This window comes from Myotis lucifugus, unplaced genomic scaffold (genome assembly GCF_000147115.1).
Source record: "Myotis lucifugus unplaced genomic scaffold, Myoluc2.0 scaffold_77, whole genome shotgun sequence".
Lineage (NCBI taxonomy): Eukaryota > Metazoa > Chordata > Mammalia > Chiroptera > Vespertilionidae > Myotis > Myotis lucifugus.
The window spans coordinates 4,480,434-4,502,823 of NW_005871125.1; the positions used below are offsets into that span (position 1 = coordinate 4,480,434).

At 41.6% G+C, this 22,390-nt stretch overlaps 1 protein-coding gene and 1 pseudogene across 1 annotated transcript in view; both read right to left on the reverse strand.

Moving 5' to 3' along the window:
* The window catches only part of NKAIN3 (sodium/potassium transporting ATPase interacting 3), a 193,458-nt gene that overhangs the window by 123,379 nt on the left and 47,689 nt on the right, over nt 1-22,390 (reverse strand). The gene's annotated exons all lie outside the window — the stretch shown is intronic.
* Nucleotides 15,796-15,941, reverse strand: LOC111826429 (annotated as a pseudogene).

Consider the following 22,390-nt stretch of genomic DNA (forward strand, 5'->3'; position numbering starts at 1 on the left):
CTGAACCACAGCCAGATGCCATGTACTGTGTTAGGTGCTGGTGATGTGGAGGCAAATAAGACTTGGCCCTTTCACCTGTGGAAATTGCAATTAATTTTGGCAGAGAGATGTAAATGATTACAACACAGTATACTTAATGAATCATTATGAGCATGTACACAGTGCCATGGTCATAGAAGAAAGAGACCAAGGCTGCCTATGGACAGGAGAAGGTGATATGAAATCTGTGTATTGAGGGACAGGTAGGCTTGCACTAGGCAGACACTAGGGAAATGTAAATTCTAAGTGGAGAGACCAGTATTTGCAGAGACATAAAGATATGAAATATCACAAGTTTGAAGAGCTCTAACTTTACCAGCATTAGAGCACTGATGTGAATTAAGAACAGTAGGAGAATTGACAACAGAGGCTGGGCAGGAACCTCTCTAGGGTGGGGTTCATGTGGAAGACTATGCAACTTTATTCCCTGTTTCATAGATAATGGAAGTAGTGGATAATATTTGGTTTTAGGAAGATTGCTCCAGGAAGTGTTCTACTCATTTACCAGATGGGTCAGGAACTGACAGGAAGGAGATCAGTTAGTCTCCTGCCAGAGTCCAAGGAAGAAATGATGAGGGCAGTCCCGGTCAGTGAAGAAATGCCAGGGGGTAGACCCCATTCTGGAGTCTGTATCTTGGAGAGTTTTCACTGGAATTGGGTAATATTCTGTCTCTTCATTTGGTCAAAATTCAATTAATGCAACTTTTTCTTTTTTGTTTTCTAGGATTGGTCAGATGTAGCTCAAGTCATTGTGTATTTCCATGTAAATGATATTTGCTTTTTCTTTGAGTATATATCTATAGCTCATGTTTCCCCTCAGCTCATGATTTTTAAATTGGGTTCCTTAGGACCTTGAGTAGTTAGAGATGCTTGAGGGTCCTTGCAAGAGTTGCTTAGAAAGGATGGATGGGAGGCCAAGAGCAATTTCTCTTCACTTCAACAAAGCCAGCTCTGCTTTTATTTGCTTTATTTGTGTGAGGTTCCACATAAGATTTTGTTTGAAAAAAGCTGTTTAAGCAACTTTTGCTCAAGGAAGTGGGTAAGACATGCATTTTATATTCACTTAGTATTGACATCAGACTTGGAGGAATAGCCTAATCCATTTTATGCCAAGATGTAGAAAGAGGCTGGGCTGAGCCTTTGACAAGACAATGGAGAAATACTATCCTATATGATAAAAGGCTAATATGCAAATTGTCCCCTCGGGAGTTTGACCAACCAGGCATTCGACTGCTCGCTATGATGTGCGCTGACCACAGCGGGTGGCGTGAAACGAAGGAAGGCCCTGATCGGCCCTGATCGCAGGCCAGGCCTAGCGACCCTACCTGTGCATGAATTTTGTGCACCAGGCCTCTAGTATATCATATGACTGCAAGTCACATGATGATGTGATTTCTGGGGCCAAGTGTACATAAAGGTCAAAAATCACATTGAAAAGCTTGCTCTTTCCAATCTTTCCAGGTAAGAAAACTTCCTCTTATAATGGGGCTTAAAATCTTTGGTTGTGGGGAGCACATTATGGAATGCTTTAAAGAGATATAAAGTACTTTACTTAAATATGACTTGGTCAAGATACCATTGTGATATCAATGAAATCATCTTCCATTAAAATTAGGTGAGCTGAATTATCTCTGTCCTTCCTACATAACTCAGAGAATCAAAGGAACCACAGTCACAGCTAATAAATGAAGCATCCTAATAACATATTGGGTACTAGTAACATATTAGTAACTAATAATTCATCTTTAGACTCATGTGGCTTGTTATGTAAGAAAGCTAACTGATACAGCGGTCTACTTCATACTTCATCAATCTCAGGCCTTGATGAATCTTGCTAGGAAACCAAGTAAAAAACAATGCAAAGTAGTCTCTTTCCTTTTGTAGCGGCAAGTGGATGAGATGAGGTAATAGAGAAAGACAGGTCCCAGAACATGCAGGATGTAATGGGCCTTGCTAAAGATTTTAAGTTTAACAGCTTCAAATATACTAAATGTTTCTCTTTTGGAGATTTCTTAAATTTATGTTTAAATTTACAAAGTTTTGAAATCTGGGGGCCATTGGAAATCTATGTGAAAACATGCAAGCCCTTGGTTTGATTTATCTTGGGCCAGAACGCCCACCATTGTACTCCACCTCCACTCACTCCACTCGGCTCGCTGTCTAAACCACATGTTTGGAACGGCGCTTAGAATCGAGAAAATGGAATGACTCTCTTTCTCAAGTCACATCCCAGAGCAGAGGCACTTAAGACCCTCCCAGGTTCATTTGAGTCAGCCTCTCGACAATAACACCTGCTTCGTGCGGAAAGCATTTCCATGAAGGAGGAGATAATGGGTGATGTGAGATGAGGAAGTACAGGTTGCTACTTAGCTTTTAAGAACTTATGAAAAACACTGAACTGCTTACTTGAAACGGCGGAACTCTAAGAGATGTGAATGTTTCTAAAGGCCTCGGGAGCTGGACAACTTGATCCTATATTATAAGTGGCAAGGATCCGGAGTCTCATAGCCTCCTGCGTTACAACAGGGGAGCAAATCGTTATCTTCATAACATATGCCGTGGCTTCTGGTTAGGATCCAAAGTGGCAGGGAAAACTGTGGAAATCGGTGAAGCAGTTAACAAACATAGTGCTGCTCTCCACCTGTGCGAAGCAATAACAACGACAATTGCTTTCACATCTTCCCTCGTAGATGCTGTGCTACGAGGCTCCTGACTTTGCGCCTTGCCCAGAGTGCAGCTTATTCAGACAGAGGGAGGCTGCTGCCTCACTGGTGGACCGCTTTGCTTGTGTGAAATAGGCGCAGCTGTCAGGGGAAACCTGATGGGCTCTGCCAACTGAGAAACGGGCTGAGAGTCCCTCGGTCACCATGCTCGGCTTCCTACCTACCCAGCGTCTGGACAACTGTCTACTCTTCAGGGCTGCCAGCCAGGCAGACAGAGACAGAGACAGAAACTTCCTTGGAGGCGCCGAGGCTGAATACCTCGTGCTTTTCAGTGATGAACTTGGAAAACGTCCCAGATTGTACATCTGCCTTGGCATAATAGCTTGTACTTCAGAGAATGAGGCTTTCAAGGGAGACAGTGAGAACAACCACTTCTATTCACAGAGGGAGGGTGACATTTCTTCCTTCTTTCAGGGACAAGTGCCGGCCTTGTTGCGCTCTGCCCCCGTCATTGTAGCTGCTGGTGAATGTGTGTAGTCAGGAAGTGCCCACTTGGCGCACAAGCCCCACTGGGGGGGGGGTAGAAGAGCCCTGGGGTGGGGGCCACAGTATAGCCAGCTCCTCCAAAAAAGGCTGCTTGGGCTGGGGGTGCTGGTCTGGAAGGGAGACCACAGGAAACATGTAGCAAGGTCAAGGAGCTTGTTTCACTCTTATCTCTCATCAACTTGTAGTATCTGTGCTTCCTCTTTTTGTTGTTTTTATTTGCTTGTTTGTTTTTCAGTGTAGTGGCCAAGTAGCAAGGCCAATGAGCTTCTTTTGGTTCCACAGGAGGAAACTGAGATCTGATAGATTATAATTTTCCTTAGGGAATGTATACTGGTTAGTCATCCTACTTCATGAACAAATCTCACATCTGTATTCAAATTTAGATCATTTCAGGGTCAAAGAGACAGTAATACAGAAGTAGGAATTCTGACAGGGGCATGAGAATTCTGGGCACCAGGGTGGGGTTGGTAGGAACAGCTGGATACTCTTCAAAATCTGCTCTTCACTATATAAAAGTATAGTGAGCACCAAAGACATCCCTTTTATAAAGACAGAGAAAGAGGCTTTTAAGAACAAACACATAACCTAAGATTTTTTTTAAAAAATCCTCACCTGAGGATATTTTTTTTTTCATTGATGCTAGAGAGAGAGGAAGGGAGAGGAAGAGAGAGAGAGAAATATCAATTGGTTGCCCTCCATACACACGCTGGCAGGGCATTGAACCTATAACCTGGATATGTGCCCTGATCACAAATTGAACCTGCAATCCTTGAGTGCATGGGACAACTCTCTAACAACCCAGGTACGTCAGCCAGGGCATATCTAAGATTTTAAAACCAGATTAATCAGGAAAACACTGGTTGTTGAATGTACATGAACAGGGAAAACTATGTAAAGTAATTGTTTAAGAACTTCTAATGGGGTCAAATCCATGCCTGCCTGAAAGGCAAGGATGTACAGGCAATGTCTAAGTGTAAATTCTTCTTAACACTAGATGAAAAGGAAAGATGTGAGATGAAATTGGTCTGCTAAATTAAATACTGGAGAGTATGGGAGGAAGGAGAAAAAGGACCTGGTCTCTGGGTGCTATGTTTTATTATCAGAAGCACACAGCCAGCTAGACAGAATATCCATAACCCTAACAGCTTTTATTTCAGGCATCTACTTACAAGGCGTGATCACAACACCAGCACTTCTGGTCAATTCACAATAACAGCAGGCTAGGGATGAGCAGAAATGTAGAAACTCTATCTAGCTATCATAAGTAACTTTAAAACAAGGTCCCCAAAGGACAGGGATTATAGTTTCTGTTAAGGCTTCTTTCCCCCCTCAACATTACAGAAGCAAATGCAATAGCAAATTAAAAGTAGTACATAGAACGTGTGAACTCTAAATGGAATGCACATTTGCAGTTATTTTACATGTTGAAAGGGACTTAAAAACTTGAAAAAGAATTTTAAGCAATAAAAAATATTGGAAAAACCAAGATGGTGGCATAGGTAAACACCGGAAATTGCTGCCTCCCACAAAAAATTAAAAAATACAACTAAAAGACATCATCCAGAACTACAGGAAGGCTGGCTGAGTGGAAATTCTACAACTAGAAGGAAAGAGAAAAGCACACTGAGACTCAGAGGAGGTGCGGAAGTAAAGTGCAGAGGTGTGGAGGCGCACACGTCAAGGGCTGGCAACTGAGGATTCGGCTGTCTTTTTGAATCAGGAGGGAGTCACAAGCCCCCAACTGCTCTGAACTCCAGTTCCGGGAAGTCTCTGGGGACCTAGACTCATACGGGGAGAAACTGGACTGTCTGGCAGCGGGCAGAACTCGGAACTCGAGGGCAGCTTTCTCTCAGAGGTGCTTGCAGCGATTACCGGGACACTGAGATTCGGGGGCCCCTTAGGGCAGGGCTGAGAATCAGCCATAGCCGCTTGCCCTGCCCTGTTGATTCCCTTAGACCCCACCCCACCCAAGCTGCAGCGGAGGCTTTTGCATATGAATGCCCTGGCCCTTTGCAATCTGAAAATTACCTAACAAACTGCAGCTGGGCCAGACAGACCCAGAACTTCCAAGAGAAGGCTCAAAGCCCCACAGCAGCTTGCATTGCTTCACAGCTGGGCCTCATCTGGGCACCTCCAAACCCCAAACAAGGAAGGGGAATCTGCAGATCTCTTCGTAGCTCCTGTTGGGTAGCCTCAGGCAGAGGCTAAATTAGCACCTCCTTAGATCCAAGAGCCAGTGTACCCAATTGTCAGAGTGGGACCATCCAGATTACAACTCCTCAGATCCATAAGGGACACACTCAGGGGGCAGACTCAGTGAGCACCAAAGCCCCACTGAAGCAAGTCTTGCCCCATAAGGTGTCTTCAGCATAGAAGTTCTCCCACCGTAGACAGCTGATTCTCACAGCCAATTGGCCTGGAGGTCAATTCCTCCCAGTGATACCTACAACAATCAAGGCTTAACTACAACAAGACTGTGCACAAAGCCCACAAAGGGGTGCACCAAGAGTCTCCACCTCAGGTAATTGGGGAGGCTGAGCCACTGGGCCCTATAGGACACCTAGCACACAAAGCCACTCTACCAACACAGGGAAGCATAAAAAATGTGGAGACAAAGAAACAGGTCACAAATGACAGAAATGGAGGAAAGCAAACAACTGGAAATAGAGTTCAAAACCACGGTTATAAGGTTTTTCAAGAATTTTCTAGAAACCGCCGATAAATTTAGTGAGACCCTGGAGGATATGAAAAAAGACCAACTAGAAATTAAGCATACACTGACTGAAATAAAGAATAATATACAGAGATCCAAAAGCAGACAAGAGGATCCTAAGAATCAAGTCAAAGATTTGAAATACGAAGAAGCAAAAAATACCCAACCAGAAAAGCAAAAAGAAAAAAGAATCCAAAAATATGAAGATAGTGTAAGGAGCCTCTGGGACAACTTCAAGCGTACCAACATCTGAATTATAGGGGCATCAGAAGAAGAGAGAGAGCAAGATATTGAAAACCTATTTGAAGAAATAATGACAGAAAACTTCCCCTACCTTGTGAATATAATAGAATCAGGGGCATAGAAAGGGAGTGGACTGACAATTCTTGGGGGGAAAGGGGTGTGGGGGTGCAGGAAGAGACTGGACAAAAATCGTACACCTATGGATGAGGACAGTGGGAGGGGTAAGGGCAGAGGGTGGGGTGGGAACTGGGTGGAGGAGAGCTATGGGGGGAAAAAAGAGGAACAACTGTAATAATCTGAACAATAAAGATTTAATTAAAAAAAACTTCATTATTAGCCTAGAACCGTGGTTGGCAAACTGCGGCTCGCGAGCCCCAGGCGGCTCTTTGGCCCCTTGAGTGTGGCTCTTCCTAAGCCTTAGGAGTACCCTAATTAAGTTAATAACAATGTACCAACCTATATAGTTTAAGTTTAAAAAATTTGGCTCTCAAAAGAAATTTCAATCATTGTACTGTTGATATTTGGCTCTGTTGACTAATGAGTTTGCTGACCACTGGCTAGAAGTTTACTTACGGAAAGATAGTTCAATGTTCCATATTTTAGTAGGAAAAACTAAGCCATCCATAACTGTGCTATCTGAAGAAAGGATGAAGACATTGGAATGTTGATTCTTGAGATAAGACAGATGATTACATTGTGTGTGTGTGTGTGTGTGTGTGTGTGTGTGTGTGTGTGTGTGTGACAGAAAGTGGACTTGTTCTTTCTGAGTCCCTTTGTGGAGCTCTCTTGGGACCCTGGTGTTTTCCTTCATAGCACTTCTAACATTTGTAATTCAATGCTCACTTTAGATATACTGTATATCCTAAGACAAGGTACATATTTGTTTTATTTGCTGATATACTGCCAAGGTCTATTCCAGGGTTTGGAACAAGAGAAATGCTAAATCAGTACCTTTATGAGACAGAAATATTTAGCAAACATTTACCACGACAAACACAATGCCAGGTATTTATGTATATTTGTTACATTTCATCTTCCCTGTGATTCTGATAGATATTATCAGCTCCATTTTGGAGAGGAAGCAGCTGAAACTTACAGAGACTACCTGCACCATCTCTGTCTGTCTCGGTCCAAGACCACTGTTTCTCGGACAATGATGGTCACCCTCTGCTGCCCGTAATGGAAACAGATGCCAACTCAATAGAGGATGGACTTTGTAAGAAATCTAACCATTTGGGGATGCAGTCCCTTATGAGGAACTGAATTATCTGTCACGGGAATTATGGAGTCCACTCGACCATCTGTCAGGAACATATAATAGAGAAGACAGGAAAGGAGGTTGAATGAGAAAACCTCTAATGTTCCTCTCAATGCTAAAACTTTAATTTACTGTCTAGCCATATGCTGAAGCGGGAGAATAATACAGTTCTTCCCCCTCTTGGGGTTTCCCCTTTCACTTTTCCTCTTGAAGCAGATGGTTGCTATTGTGCTTGTTGCCCCGGGAGGAGGGTGCACAGAACAACAATCAGAAGTCTGCTGTCCCCTGGCTTTTCTCTTTCAGAAGCCTAAACCTTCAGGGGAAGCTGGAAGATCAGGGGCACAGACAAAATATTTGAGAGATTTTAAAAAGAGAGAACATGGCTTCCCTACATGATTGAAAGAGATAGTCTGGACTGGTGAATTGGAATTGGAGGAAGGAAGTGTAGAGCAGTTAATGATAAGCAAGGTGCTGATGCTTCAAAGAAAGAGATACCCTTAAGCACCCTTCTTGGGTAGAGCCATGTGAAAGGAGAACTACCCCAGAAAGGGTGTGAAGGGCTTGAGAATACAATAGACCACACTTGTTTTCAGGTAAAACCCAGGGGAGATAGAAAGGCCCCGCGAAGTGTTGTCTGCAAGGAGTGTCTAGGCATATACAGCCAGCAAGAGCACCAGGTGACCCCAAGATGAAACAGACACACCCTAACCCAGTGCCTTGGTTCTTCAGGAGAATCTCCAAGCTCAGACACAGCTCTGGGGGAGGGAAGGAACTTTGCAGGAACAGGAAGAGCAGAGTAGTGGCATGAGGATTTGTTATGAAACCCAAAGACTAATCAAACCAACGATGGAAGATTTCCTTTTAATCCCTGTCATTCCTGTGCTTTCTGCTGCATTTAGCTAGTTGAAATGAAGCACACATTCTTCCAATGAGGATACTTTAGTGTGTGTGTTCTGAATAATTTAAATGTGATCATGTGATGAAGTCCACACTTTAAAGGGGTTAACATATCTATTTGAGAGACTGTTTTGATTGATTTTTCCATTAGTTCTCCTAGTCTTAAGATAGTAAATGCATAGATACTGCATATATATCCCCTAGGTTTAGAGCCTTATATAAAAATCACATCCTTGTGTTTCCCACAGAGATAATGGTTTGGTGAAGTGGGAGTGGTATTACAGAATATCTCACTATTATTTTCTCTAATAACATGCTTTACTTTTTCCATAGGTTTTACAGAGTTTGTCACGTCAGCCAGGATCCTTCATGAAACAGACACCAAAAGTGCAAGAGACTTATTGGGGGGGGGGGTGCGCGTGGTTGTGAAGGATGAGATGCAGAGGGAGCAGGCATAGGCGAGACGAGCTTCCAGTCCACAATGCAGGTCCGACACCTTTGAAGGGAGAAGGGGAAGGAGGAGTGTTGAATAGGAAGGTCCCTGGGTTACAGTGCAGCTTTGAATAGAGGCTGTTAAAGCCTTACTCTGTCAGGCAGAAACGCCCAGCTCCAGTACCTCCACTGCGCTTAGCAATCAGCTGGGAACAGCCTCAGGAGCTTGTGTTCCTGGTGAGAAAGCCATGGTGGACCCTGAATGGAAAGCTGGAAGCAGTTAGCTAACTGGTGGGCTTTCTCTTGAGAGGAGATCTGAGTGGCATCCCACCAGGGCTTCCAGTCACCATTTTTTAGAATGGCATTAATTCTTAGAACTGTATGGATATGGATGGAAGAATATTGGAGAGAAAGACATAGACAAGGTGATGGGTTATAGCATATAGACAAGAAGTGCCTGGCCTAAAGGACCGACCAATCATCTGAGAACACTTTATTTTAAAAAACCTGAGCAGTTACACCTTGGGAATGAGTCATTGTCCCTCACCTCACTAGATAGGGAACCTTTACACTTTGTATTTACAGTTTGCAGATATCCCAATTAGCATCCCAATGAAACCTCTCAGGGCAAGTGTTTGAATGCCAATCTGACCATAAATAACAAGGAAGCTTAGAAAAAAATAAAATTCTCCACTTGACTCAAAGGATAAGCAAAGAAAAATTCATGTTCTTGAACTTGCTTTGCTGAAAGAAAAGGAGGGGAGTCTTGGTGATTTATTTAAAATGACTGTTATTGATTAATTTTCAGAAGTGGGTGAACTGAGGAGGTGTTTCCGAAGTGATGAATTATAGCTTATTAAATTCAATTTCTCCAGTTGTGAGAATAGAGAGTTAATGAAACTGAATGAAAAGGAGGGTGCTTTACAAGTCAGTGACTAAAAATGAGGACTGATGACTTTTTAATATGATTTCTTTCTAAACCAAATGGCATAATAATAGAGACTGACTAGAAGCTCTCTCCTGCACCCCAGTCTTTATGAGTCCAATTTGCTCCCTTGAGCTTCAGTGACTTTAAGTCATCTATTCCCCAGATAGCGAGGATATGGGAAAACCTTCTACATCTGTTGTCTTGTCCTAAGTCTCAACAATGATGGACAAACCATTCTGGAAAGGTGAAAAAATTTAAAATGAAAGTCTATGGCTATACAAATAAAGTATAAATTAACTGAATAGTAACTCTATGTCTAGACCACCCTAGTGGAGATCATGAACCTTGAAGGAAGCCTGACTGGATGAATTGAAATGTTTTCCTTAGTAAGAGAAAGGGAATGGGAAAGTTTATATGCTAGAATTTCTCACCCAACAATCTCAAAGTTCTTCCTGAAATATGGCAGATTCTATTGAAACATCATTGAGTAATACTGCAATTATAAATGTAATTTTGAAAGTATCAGCATTTTGGCCATTTTTTAAATGGGCATTCAGAGTAAGTCTGGCTCTTTGGGAAAGGGTCTGCATTGAGTATGTTGAATGGCTGTTCTTACCAAGAAATATGATTCAGGTGTGGTATGCCAGGTTTCAAGACCCAGGGAATGAATATATAGCCACCAATAAAGCTTTTCTTCTCTATTGAAATTAATTTTAATGCTAACTTTATATTTGATAAGTTCATGTTCAATTGCTACTGTTGCAGAAAAAACTTGGGAGATCTTTATCACGTATATGGTGCTATTCAACTTGTTAAAAACATTTACTGGACTTTCTAACTTTTCTCTAAAGTCCTAAATTACTATAATCTGAGACAAAAATTAGTTATAATTGAGTAAAAATAGCAAGAAAAAATTATATAATGAAATGGATAATTTGACATAAAAATACAGGGTGGGGCAAAAGTAGGTATACAGTTGTATGTGAAACATAGTTTATTCTTTTTTTAAAAAAATATATATGTATTTTATTGAATTTTTACAGAGAGGAAGAGAGAGGAATAGAGAGTTAGAAACATTGATCAGCTGCCTCTTGCACACCTCCCACTGGGGATGTGCCCACAACCAAGGTACATGCCTTTGACCGGAATCGAACCTGGGACCTTTCAGTCCATAGGCCAATGCTCTATCCACTGAGCCAAACCGTCTAGGGCTGTCATAGAGTTTATTCTTATACTAGAGGCCCGGTGCACGAAATGGGTAAGGTCCCTAGCCTGGCCAGCGATCAGAGCCCATCAGGGCCTTCGGGCTGCTGGCCGGGGCATTCCTCCATTTCGTGCTGCCCCTGGTGGTCAGCGCACATCATAGTGACTGGTTGTTTGGTTGTTCTGCTGTTTGGTCTATTTGCATATTAGCCTTTTATTATATAGGATTATTATTTATTAATTATTATATTATTTTTCACATGAACAACTGTACACATACTTTTGCCCCACCCTACATAGAGAAGTATTTTTGCAAAGAGACAGTAAGACATACAAAATATCCAGCCATCATAAATTTTAGCTGAAATCACACAATATATATTAGTTTACTAAATTTCAGGATTTAAGGATGGGAAAATCCTATCACAAAACATCAGTGTTCTATGAATATGCCCAATGAAATAATTAAGTCACATTTGTCCCACCACTAGTACTGGATATGCTGAATTACTCAGCATCTTGAAAATGTGATCACTTTTTTTCCCCCTAGATAGGAAAATGAAGGGGAAAAATAGCCAAAATCCTTCCTAAGCCATTCATGTCTCTTGACAATTATAGGGTGCCTTTTGATATCTGTATTAGCTCCCTACGCATGCCATAACAAATTACCACAATTTGAGTGGCTTAAAACAACACAAATTTATTGTCTCACAGTTCTGTAGGTTAGAAGAACAGATGGGCTCAGCTGGGAACTCAGCTTAGAGATGGATAAGGTGGAAATCAAAGTATCAGCAGGGTTGCACGCCTTATTAGAGGTTCTGAGAAGAATCCACTTCCAAACTCATTCAGGCTGGCGGCAGAATTCACTTCCATGTGTTTGTAAGACCGAGGTCCAGGTTTCCTTGCTGGCTGTTGGCCAGGGTGGTTCTCACCTTCTAGAGGCAACTACAGTCCCTGGCTCGTGGTCTCCTTCACCCTCCAAGTCAGCAGTGGTGGGCCGAATCCCTTTCATGCTTTCAATCCCTCTCACTTCCCCTTCTGCCTCATTTCACTGACCTCTCTTCCCAGTTGAAGACAGCCCTCTATTTTTAAGGGCTCATATGGTTAACTAAGGCCCACCAGGGTAATCCACCTATTTTAAGGTGCTTAACATCTATTACACCTGCAAAGTCACTTTCACCATGTAAGGCTCCAGGGGTTAGGGCCTGGACATCTGTGGGAGCTATTCTGTTTACTATGCTGTTAAGAGTTGGCCACATCTCACTCCCACCAGATGCATCCTCTACCCTCCACCTGCAGACTCTGGATGCGTCCCCGAGCTTACTTCCTACTTCCGTATAGGAAGCATGCAGGGATTCCTCTCAGATATGGTCTGCTTCCTAGATGCCCCTACTTCCTCAGTGCTCAGTCTATTCTTCTGCCAGCTCTATCCTGCCCCTTCAATTCTGCCAGGTGATCTCTTCCCTGCTATTTGTCTGGATGTTGGAATGTCTGATTTTCTCTGCCCCGTGCTTTGTCCTGATTGGTCAGCATGGCTTCCAAATTTGTCAGGCCCTACCTGGGATCTCCAAATCCATCTTTCTGAAAGGTCTCAAGTCTTTCCATAATTTCTTTTGTTCTGGCCAAATTACTCCTCCTTTACCATGAGGCACTGTTGCTCTCATTTTGTATATTTATTAATAGCTATCAGTATGCATGGAATGTTACTAAAATGTCAGTGTTTCAGCATTTATTCACTAGAAATAAGACACATTTATTAGCTATGGCTTAATCTAGTATCCATGTGTTATGTGGTGAGTCACAACACAAACAAAATTATTTTCAAAAATCTATATACCTAGGTTAATAAAAAACGTTTGTACAGACTGGATCAACTGTTTTTTGGACATTTTCGTAAATTATTGAATTATGATGTAGTTACACTGATGATATTAATATGCCTGAAACAACGGGGCTGTAAAATATTCATCTTGGTAATTTGAGTCATTTAAATAAATGAACTGTATTAATATTGTAGTAATATAATAAGCTACTTGGTAATTGGTTATTATGCAGTTGGGAACTAAATGTGGGTATTGGGTAGAATTGCGTAGTTACTATCAAAGTCTTACTAGGCTATTTCAAATATTATGCAACCTCATAAGCTCAAATTACAAATATTTATTTTATGTCTATTGAGTGCAATTCACTGCAGTACAAATGAGACAGACATGGATTCTTCCCTCAGGGCACTTACAGCCTATTAGAGGAGGTAGCAAGTTCCTGGAATTCAAGGTAGAAAGTAATAAATGCCCTAGCAAAGGCACAGATGAAGCATTACAGATACTGAGAAGAGAAAGAAAATGACTCTACTATTAAGAAACATATATATAGTGCCTAGTCAAGGACAGACATTCGATAAGTATTATGGAATGTATTGAGCTTCTCATTTGATTTGAATCTTGATATATTTGGGCTCAGAAGGAAGGTGAAACCAGCAGACTATCAAGTGAAGAAATGCAAACCAAAGCACAGAGACAGTGAAACTTCTCATGTTACAGCTTTTCCCTCCGTCATTTAGGTCGCTGTCAACTAGTCATTCTCATCCACATTTTTCTATCCTGGTTTCTATTACCTAGTCTTATCCGACTTCTCCTCTCCCCTCACCATCCTGCACACATGGACTCATGAAATGTTATCAACATTAGCAGAAAACAAAATGTTGGCCATTTTCATCTTTCCATTCCCATCATCATCATCATCCCAGATCAGCACTCGAGCCTTATGCCTGGCCCATTGCAATAACCTCCCAGGTGGTGTCCTTGTCTTTAGTGTTTTAACTTTCTAAAACACTTGACTGCCACTGAAACTCCTCCTAGGACAGCTCTGAACATGCCATTCACTGTATCAAGATGATTTAATATTTCCTTGATACAGTCTGATCCTTACCCTGGCTGAGGTTTGATTAAACCCATGGTCCTCCTATATTTCCTCCCAGTTACCTAGGCAATCCCTCTCCTCCTGCCTAGACTACTTACTTTTTTCCTCCTACCTGGAAGTGATTTTTGTTCACATTTTAACTTTTTCTGTACTTTTCCTAGATCACATAACACACGGCCTCACAATACAGTTAAACCTAGCTTTCGAGCTCTTTGGGGTAACAGTACATGATTTTTTTTTTTCATTTTATGTACTCACAATGGCTGCTTAACAAACGATCAGTAATGGTTTAATAAATGCAGCGTTATCACTTGGTCCCTCCTGTTTGACTTCTCTGCAGAATATTCATTTACAATTTCATATTTTCTAGTTGGTTACCAAGATGATTAAATGAATCTCCTGACACCAGAAAGTAGGCTTTATTGGAAAGACCTTGTTTAGTTTTTTTCATCACTGAAACTAGCATTGCCGAGGACAGCGTCCAACACGTTGTAGGCACTCATCCAGAAAGTGTTAAATGAAGGAATGAATGAATAAAACTAAAAATTTAGGAAATAACGATGGTGTCTTCATACACAAAACAGCTTTATTGAGTGATTCATCACATTTTTATACACCAGAAAGACATGTGTGGGCTTAGCATAATATTTCCAGGATCCCAGGTACATGTATGGAGAACACTAGGTAAACATAGTCATTAACTTCCCAACATACTTACTATTGATGTGTAGGAAAGCACAGCATTCTTCACAATTAATTATCATGAAAAAGGGACATTTTAAAGGCTTCTTGACACTAAAGGAGATAAGAGAGCTAAGAAATTACCTACTAATGTTTCTACTGCCTGACAAATTTTAATAGGATAATTGCTAACACCCCTTTGTTATTCTCAACAACAAGCCGTCCCTCTTGGTAGAGGAGCTCTTAGATGCCTCTGATGAGCAGAGAGGACACTTAAGAATCTGCACCGAAACCATAAATTCTAAAGTGGAAAAAGTTACTTCCATTGGCGGGCAGATAGGACAGAGTCCTCAGACTTTAACATCACACAGGCTTGGACTTGAATCCTGGCTCAGAAAACACTAGCTGTGTGCATTTGAACAATTTCTCCCAACTCTTGTTTGTAAAATGGGGGTGACAATGGCAGCAATTTCCAAGAGTCGTGGTGGAGATTAAGTGCAATTAGAGGTACTAATAATGACAGTTTGTGATTCTTACATGCCTTGCCGTGTGCTAAGTGCTTACTGTGAGTTGTCCCCACCTAATTTTCACAATAGTACTTGAACGTCGGTATCACTAGTATCCTTATTTTTCAGATGGAGAAACTGAGGCATGGAGTATTGTCTGAGACCTAGTAAGTTTTTACTACATTAGAGCTAACATAATTTTTTGTGTTGATCATTATATATTATTAGAGGCTCGGTGCATGGATTTGTGCACTGATGGGGTCCCTCGGCCTGGCCTGCATCCTCTCGCAATCCGGGACACCTTGGGGGATGTCGAACTGCTGGTTTCAGCCTGATCCCCACAGGCCAGGCCAAGGGACCCCACCGGACCTCTAGTATGCATATAAGATCTTTGGTTAATAGCTTCCCACCCCGCCTCCCCTCTTCCTTCTGAGATTCATCAGTCTGTTCCAGGTTTCCATACCTGTGCATTGAGTGTCTGCCCCCTGGTGGTCAGTGTGCATCATAGCTACTGGTCAAATGGTCGGACATCACTTAGGCTTTTATATATATAGATTAGCATGTATTTTAATCAAATTGTATACTTTGGTATATACAATTTGATTAAAAGATATGCTAAAACATAGCAAATTAATGGGCATTACATTGCACCTGGTGCTTTAACACTTTACATGCTCACCTAATCTAATCTTCACAGTGTGCTTATGCAGTGTGATTATTCCTCCTATTTTTCTTTTTAAAAAAATTTTTTTTAATTTAAATTAAATCAGTCCCCCACCACCACAAATTATGCAGTCGAGTTTCCCACATTTGGGGAAATCGCAGGGGTCAGCATACCCGGAGTGCAATGGATAGGCCTCGCCCTGGGGAAACCACCTTCGTGATCATGGTATCTCCCCTGGCAGGTAAGTATATTCCTCCTATTTCTCAAAAGAGGAAACAGGTACATAAAGGTTAAGTCATGTGTCTGGGGTCATGCCGTTGGAAGTTGTTAGAGCCAATGTTTAAACCCAGGCTGTCTGATACCAGAGATGGGATGAGTAACCCTAACCCTCCAGTCTGGCTCCTACTATCTCTAGAAGTTTCCTATAAAAAAAGGATATGAAGTCAGTAGAGAGCTGGGTCTTTGGAGGAGCACTGTGAGTGCATTAGTTTCCTATGATTGCTATAACAAAGCACCACAAATTAGATGGTTTGAGATAGTAAGAATTTATTCTCTCAAAGTTCCAGTGGTAGATGTGTGAAATCAAGGTGTCAGCAAGTTTGTGCTCCCTCCACAGGCCCTGGGGGGTGATCCATTGCTTGCCTCTCTGGCTGTTGATGCTGCCAACATCCCTTGGCTTATGAGCACTTCACTCTGATCTTTAAGACCAATAAACTCAAATTCCACTCTGCTGTGTCTTCACATCACCTTCTCCAGTACACGAGTCTAACTTCCCTCTGCCTGTGTCATTTGTGGACACTTGTGAAGGCAGCTAGGACCCACCTGGATCATTCAGAATAATTCCCGATTTCAAGATCCTTATCTTAATCACATTTGCTAAAACTTTACCATATAAGGTAACATTCAAAGGTTTCAGGGATTATGAGCTGGTATCAATGGGGACACCATTCAACCCACTGAAGTGAGGAATAGTTCATTAAATCCATGAATCTATAGGCTGTGACACAAGGTATTATTTTATATCCCAATAACAGGAAAAATCCCCAACATGGGCGACCTACTAGGAGACTGTCCACCATAAAATGTAGACAAGGACTACACACTCAGGGTGTATTTAATCCAGAGGAAAATCTGCCACAAAGAAAGAGAAGGGCACCTGCATGTGTCTCATCCTTGGCAGTTGTGAAAGGAGGAAAACAAATCTCTCAGAATATGAGTCCACCTGATGCTTGGTGAGGTCTAGTGTCACATGGTCATGCTCAACGTTGGTGACAAATTTCCAAGTGTTGAGTCATGGCCTGAGGAGGAGTCCAGAGGTGCACATCTGGATACTCTGATGGGTAAGCCCTTTGGAGGAGCAGAGTGCTGGCTGAGTGCAAGAGCTACTTAGAATGAAGAGTGATTAGTGTCTGTTGTTGCGTCAAGACCAGCAATAGCCATGGGGGCTGCAGTTCCTCTCAGTAACCTTTCTTTTAAAAATTAGCCCAGGGAATGAGACCATTCAGGATCCTGGAAGAGCTGGTCCCATATCAGGTCATTCATGATTCAGTGGGCCCTGAGCTCACAGGAGGGGACTGTTGTGCATGCCTCAGTGTGCTGCCCAGGTCCCCTTAATGACTGAGCTACTCTTGTTGTTTCTGCTTGACCAGATGGCTCTCAGTTCAGTCCTCTCCCAGGAGCTGCCCCTCTGGATGGTGTGAGGCCTCTATTGCACCCATATCTCCTCTCAATGACCCTCTGCTAGGCTCGCTTCCTGTCCTTTTTACACATTCCAAGAGCAGTCCCCAGTGGTCCTCCAGCCCATAATGTCCATTTCAGAGTCTGTTTCCTGGAGAAATCCTACTTACTGAATATTTGAAAACTAAAAAGCAAATAAGGCAATTAACCAGAAAAAACAAAAATATAAAAGCCTCAGGATATGTCAGCTGTGTGTGATACTTAAAGGTCATTATACACTGAATTACCCCATAATTGAGTTATAGATATATAAACCGTGTGCAACTCAGTCATAAAGTTAGAGATATTACCAACTTTTAGAACCTTTTTGCAATTTCACCAGGCCCTCAAGATTGTGTAAGTCGAAGTGTCTGTTCTGTTCCAATCTAACAGGCATGTTCATTGGAGTCAGACAGACCTGGTATACAGTCCTGTCCTCTTACTAACCACACATCCTGGCACAAGTGACTTAGTCTCTCTGAGCTTCTGTAAGATGAGGATCATGTTACCTACCTCTCTCACAAGACTGTTGTGACCATTAAGTTAAATACCCTCCATGTATAACCCTAGTGATATGCTGGCCACGGAAGAGGCAATTAATGAATGTTAGTTCCTCTTCATGTTCCCATGAGGGTATCTGAAAACCTCCTCTCTTGCTTATAGTCCTCTTTAAAGAATAAGTGCAATAGAATAGCAGGAAATGTATTCTTTGTGGGTGGGTACTCTAGATAAATAAAGCTAATATACAGAGTAATAGGAAAAACTATGTCAAATAAATCCTCTCTTTTCTAATTAAAAACAAACTCAAAATAACAGAGCCCATATGTTATTACTAAAAGGCATGGTTGGCGTGACGGTGGTCTATGTACCACGCCAGGAGGATTCGATGAGCCTGAGACGACACGTCCCCTTCTTCCATGGGGACTTCCGACCAGCCAGTGCTACTTCCTGCCCCAGCAGCACACCTTCGCTTAGTGGTCCTGAGGTTCACCCGGCAGCCTTTGTTGAAATCTTAGAGTCCCTGATCATCATAAATAATTTGTATTTTCTTAATTAAAAAAATAATTCTGAAAAGAACACATAAAATTATAAACTAAATAACTTCTTGGTATTCATATTTCACATTTTCATTCTTTCAAATTGCTTTTTTTCCCAATTCTTAAGCACCTTTCTGATGTCACGAGGAAGAGATGTTTCTGGTGCTTACTTCTCTGTATTCTCAAGTCAATAAAATCTTGGCACTCAATTTTCAGTTTTAAGCAGCTAAGTCTTAAACTATTGTCAAGAGAACCCGAAGGACATAATAGAATGTTCTTGGGCCTGAATAGATTTTTTTTTAAAAGGAAAAGGTTGCCAGGCAGGCTCTCAAAAATCTCAACTCATAAGAGATGTTAGATGTGTTCTCATTGGTTTCATCCGGGGTGACCCTTCTCCCACACAGACTTAAAAGTTTCAAGTGTATAAGAGCGAAGGCGGCATACTAAAGCATTCTAAAAGAGAGGAGTCTAGAAGAAAACTACATGAATTTACTGAAAGTCACTAAATATAGGTCCCTTTTTACATGAAAACGTCTATTATGGCACCCTTTCTTCACACAAATAATTGTCAATGTTCAATGAGCCTAAGATAACATGTCCCCTTGTTTTCATGGGAAGTCCTGGGGACTGGGGCAAATACATATCTCACTAGGATTTTGCCTGTTTGCATTTAAAATATATATAATTCAGAATCATGGCATCAAAATAATTAAGATTCTTGGTTATAAGCATGAGAAAGCAACTCTAGCTACTTGTATAAGAAAGATTTATTTGGGAGGATATTAGGATGTGTATGTGCAGATATGGGGGCCTCAAAGACATGGTGGGAGACTGAGGGCCAGTCTTAGAAACAGAGGAAACCATGTAAGCTATGGAGGGACAAACACCAGGGAGCAGAGACCACAGTTCCCATAGTTTAGCTTATCTAGGCCCCCACCACTGGGGTCAGAACATCTGCATTCCCTCCACCAAGGCTTCCCTCACTTGTTATGACTTCATAGAACAGAATTCCTTTTGGTCACATGCTTGCCCAGGAAAGGAAGGATCTGGTCTCTTTAGTTTGTCTAGTGCAGTGGTCGGCAAACTCATTAGTCAACAGAGCCAAATATCAACAGTACAACGATTGAAATTTCTTTTGAAAGCCAATTTTTTTTAAACTTAAACTATATAGGTAGGTACATTGTTATTAACTTAATTAGGGTACTCCTAAGTTGACCTTTGCTAAAAACGTCCTTAATCTGATTGAGGTACGTTTGCTGAGGTCGACCCCTTCCAACTCTCCCATCCACACTCGTCTTGTATACTTGTTTCGTCTATCTCCTTTCCTTCATCCTCTCTATATGTCCAAACCATCTCAACATACCTTTCTCAATCCTCGACACTACATCTTCTTTCACTCCACAACGTTCCCTAAAATTAACTTAATAAACTTTACTTAAAGTTTTAAGTCAACTTCGCACTGTACATGTGCACCCGCACATAGTATTTTGTGGAAGAGCCACACTCAAGGGGCCAAAGAGCCGCATGCGGCTTGCGAGCCGCGGTTTGCCGACCACTGGTCTAGTGGGTAGCGAGTACCTGGAATCACCCTCCCAACAGGACAATACACAATGGCCGAAAGATCCATTTCCAAAGGAAACTTGGGGCACCATTAGGAAAGGATTAACTCATGGCCAACCAACACAGCACACATTTTCACTACAGTATCTATAGATCTCGGGATCTCGAGGCAAATTCCTGCCTCAGACATAGAATGCCAAAAAGGCAACTGCATAGTAAGTGCTTTGTGCATTGTGTCAGAATTCTAAAGCATTGGGTCTAGCAATACATCTCTCAAGGATAAAGTCTAAACACTCTTCAAAGATTAAATAGAAACAAATCCTTAAATGAAATGTCTAAGGTTAGATGTTCTTTCTGTTGTAGATGGAGGAAAATGCCCATGGATGCCATTTAAAGAGATTAAGCCCCTAAAGTCACACACACACACACACACACACACACACACACACACCCCATAAATAATGGCTCTCCTAAAAGAGAAGGACTGACTTCTTTAGTCCTTGAGCAAGACATGGGGTAGAGTGTTCTTGCAAATCTTCATTCTCTATGTCTCTCCTCAGGAAAGGTGGTTTATTTTTTCAGTGAATAGGACAGAACCATGATTTTATTTTTATGGCCTTTGCTAGTTTGGGTTATTTAAGGCTAGCTGGAAAACACAGGTTTCATTTAGACTGAAACTTATGTGAATAAAAGGGTTGGGAGTTTGCTTCCATTATAGTTGAGCAGCACAAAACTGGAGGTAAGAAGAAAGGAACGTACATCGTTGTTTTTTGTCAAGTGGCTCTCCAGTAGCTGATTTCCTTAACATGCAGAAGAGCATACAGAAGAAGCGGTAGTCACACTTTAGTGCAGCTATTTGTAAATGTAATGAACTAATGCAATACCTATATACCCAGTGACTTTCTGGCAGTCCCTCCATCACAATCCAGCTCTCACCATGTCACCAATGCATAGCTATTCTAATGAGGAAGGAAAAGTGAATAGATGGAGAAGTCACTTAAGTCCTTTGACATAACTTTACAATATGTGCCTTTTGTACTCCTTTTTCTTTTGTTGTGTAGTCATGATTGTACATGCCATCATGATTATATACTATGTGCAACTTCAGCTAATGAAACATACTTCCCTAAAATGGAAGAAAAAAAAGAATTTAAAAATGTATCCTTTTGTTCCTCTTGGACACAGATCCTGAGACAAAGTTAAGAGTGCATGAGGCTTATTAGGGGTTAATGTCAGTGAAGATAAAAGTGAGAGGAAGGAGGATTGAACAGGGAAAGCCTTCAGAATGAAATGCAGAGCTCATAAAATCTGGGCCAACTGAACAGGGAGTTCTAAAGCAAGACTTGCCTACTGGAGCTCTGTGTTGGGGAGAAATGGCCAATGCTGGTATCCCAATCATCCTCATTCACTGGGGTGTGTGGTGTGAGACCTTGGCTCTAAAGGTGAAGCAAATCTTGCAGAGGACTGTCAGCTTATAGTGCTCCTTGCAGATAAACAGCAGGTGCTTTCTTGAAGGGAGTTCTAAATGGTAGACTTTCCTGATTGCTATGACTAGGAAATGGTTAGCTTAGAATTAGGTACAGGTTTAGTTCCAGTGATTAAAGTTAAAGAATGTTTCACCTACTGACTTTTGTCATTTTTATAACTACTATCAGGTGCATAGTCCTAAATTTGTAGGCAGAGGGAGTGAAGACAACATTTAATTATAACAACTAGTCTACCAAAGGAGAGCATTTAGGAATTACAGTAAACCAATTAAAAGTGACAAAAACATGGTCATAGTTTGGGCAGCTGCAATAGAGTGTTATAGACTGGGTGCCTCAAACAACAAACATGCATTTCTCACAGTTCTGAAAGCTGAGAAGTACAAGATCAAGATACCAGGAGGTCATATGTCTGATGAGGACACTCTTCCTATCTTCTTGTTGTATCCACACATGGCTAAAAGCAGAGGGAGATCATCTCTCTCCTGTCTCTTCTGTAAGAACACTAATCCCACTCATTAGGGCTCCTTCCTCATGATCTAATTACCTCCTAAAAGCCCTACTTCCAAATACCATAACATTGGGGATTTTGGCTTCAGTACATGAATTGTGGGAGTTGGGGGAGACACAAATACTCAGCCCATAGCAAGCATAAAAAAATTAATAAAAAAAATAAAAAATTAAAATCTATAAACTGACAATATCTCCTTTCCTCACCTTCCCTTTCACAAATTTATCTAGATATATAAAAGCCTAAGGGACTGTTGGACCATTTGACTGGTAGCTATGATGCGCACTGACCACCAGGGGGCAGACACTCAACACACAGGCATGGAAACATGGAACAGACTGATGAGTCTCAGGGGAAGGGGGGAAAGGGGAAGGGAGGGGAGAAATTAAC